The sequence below is a fragment of the Microcaecilia unicolor genome, chromosome 11, assembly GCF_901765095.1.
Source record: "Microcaecilia unicolor chromosome 11, aMicUni1.1, whole genome shotgun sequence".
NCBI lineage: Eukaryota > Metazoa > Chordata > Amphibia > Gymnophiona > Siphonopidae > Microcaecilia > Microcaecilia unicolor.
Genome location: NC_044041.1, coordinates 92014680 through 92017128, shown reverse-complemented (window position 1 = coordinate 92017128; position 2449 = coordinate 92014680).

The window sequence follows — 2449 nt, the reverse complement described above, 5'->3', positions numbered from 1 at the left end:
TTTTTTTCACATTAAGTAAGTGGTTTATGTTGATGCAGGGCAGCTGTTGGGCAGAATACTTAGAAATCCATCATCAAGTGCATTCTAAGGCATTATTTTGTAGTATCCCAAGAAACACTACTTATGTCTCTCTCTATATATCTATCTATCTATAGTGCCCACCCATATTAGCTCTGGGCCCACCCAAAATGTCAGGTCTGGCTACGCCACTGCTTCAGCCAGATTAACTGCTGGCTGTACATAGCTTGAAGATCCAAAGTGCTGCTCAATCAAAGGTCCTTTAGCACTGAGAGAAAAGAAAACAGCAGTTTTCTCCTCATTCTGTCAGCATTTTCCCATTGCTGCGGTAGCTGATCTTTTGCACCCATAAACGGAAAACTGTTTTTAGCTTGCAGTGCTGTCACAATGAAAACACACCAGCAACCCTGCATTGAGGCTAGTCTGACAAAGAAAAACAATGGAGTCAAAAACGAAAGCCTTTCCAGAGCAGCTTTTTTTTTTGTTCTTTTTTTCTAGGTAAACCACAATGGGTAAATAAAGAGCAAAACAGCATTGATTCAGACAACTGCTTGTCAAACTGTCTGTGAAGCAGCAATTAGGTTTGGGCACTCAAGATTTTCTCCTGAGGACAACAGCACATGAAATACATACTCCCTTAAGAAAAGGGTTGTTTGGAGAGGGACCTGGGCCAGAACTTTGCCCTTTTATATATATAAAAATAATATGTATGACTGACTGACCACAGAAATGCACTCATACTAGACCAGCAGCGCTTGCATGGGAAGCCCGCCATCTGCTGGAGACTACTGGTTCTTAAGTGATGACAACAGCTCAGTAGTTCTCACTCTCTGCCTGCTTGGTCATCACCCACTGAAGTGTCTGGACTGGTCTGGTGGGATGATAAGGAAATGTGATTTATGTCTATTAGCTGCAGTCTGCTTGGGACTAGTGAGTCATTGAACAGTCACATGCCATGCCCCCTCCTTCTGTGTGGCTTTGCTGTGGAACCCAGATTATTGGAGTCTGTGAGATCACACTGACACACAAAGCTCTGAACTGACTGCTGCATTCATGCTTTGGATAAGAGGAAGGAAGGGGTCTGCTATTTTGTTTTCATCAATGTGGGTCATGTGAATGCTAAAATGGGGTCATAGTAAGTTTAAGAAGCACTATTTTAGAAGATTTCATAAAATAACACTATACACACCTATCTATTGGTTAGTGACTGAAATGGTTCTAGTGAAGACACCTTTGTGTTCTGGACAAATGCTTGAGCCTCTGACTGTTCTAAATACACAGGCAGTAATTATTTCTTTTAAAAAATACACATTTGTATTTAAACCATTTTCCTTTAGGAACCTTGAAACATTATGAGCAAATGCTTCAGAAGCAACATCCCTCACATAAATCACCTTGCAAAAAAAGATATTAACTTTTTATTAAAAAAACAAACAAAAAAACATTTTTTCTTTTCTGTGATATCTGCAAGAAAGCAGGACATACCCATGATAACAGAACACCAACGTCTGAGCAGCACATCAGCCACCAGAGAAGTGCCTGACTGGTGCTGCCAAAAGTGCAGAAGAGGGGTATGTGGCAAGTCAAGTGCCAGCCACAGTAAGAGCAACTGCTAAGAAGAAAACATGAAAAACAAAACACACGTGGCATCCTGTGAAAGGTATTATTTGGAAAGTGAACTACAAAATTAAAAAAAAAATGAAAAAAGTGAACCTGTATTCAGAATAAATTAAATAGTGTAATTATGAGGTATCCCTAATTATCACATGCTTTTGGACTTATTTTCATATCATTCAACTTGAAGGGATGCTCCCAGGCCAACCATCCGGCTCATAAAATACTCTTCCACCTTTTTAAAAAAATCTGTGTGTTTTGCATGCATATGTGTTATGGTTATACTTTGCAATGGCACGTTAGAACATATGCAATCATCTGTGTTTGTTTATGATGGCACAAGGGCTTCATGGTTTCATGCCACTGCACATAGTATTCCTATGCCTGTACAAAGACTGGAATCTCAAGTTAAAATATGCAGAAGATGGGCAGAATCGGGCTTTGCTCAGCCTCTTTCATAGGACCTGAGTCATCTGGTGAACCTGTTCAGAGAAGAAACTCAAAAGGGACTGTAGGATTACACACGCTCAGGAAAGCTATACTACAAATGATGTGAAAGGTAAGTTCTCATCTTTCTTTTGAAATTTCACTTTCTATGGTGGAAATAATCCATCTAAAGTGGTAAAACAGAAAGCAGAGCAGGACTCATATTTCCACCCATTGGAGCTAGTTACCAGAGGGGTTCCAGATCATTAGGTATAGGCTGAGCCAGTTCTGGTTTCACATCTATTGATTGCAATAGAGGTAAAATCAAGATTGGCTCAGCCTGTACCCAGTGGGTAGCTACGGGGGGGGGGGGGCACAGATGCCAGGCCCC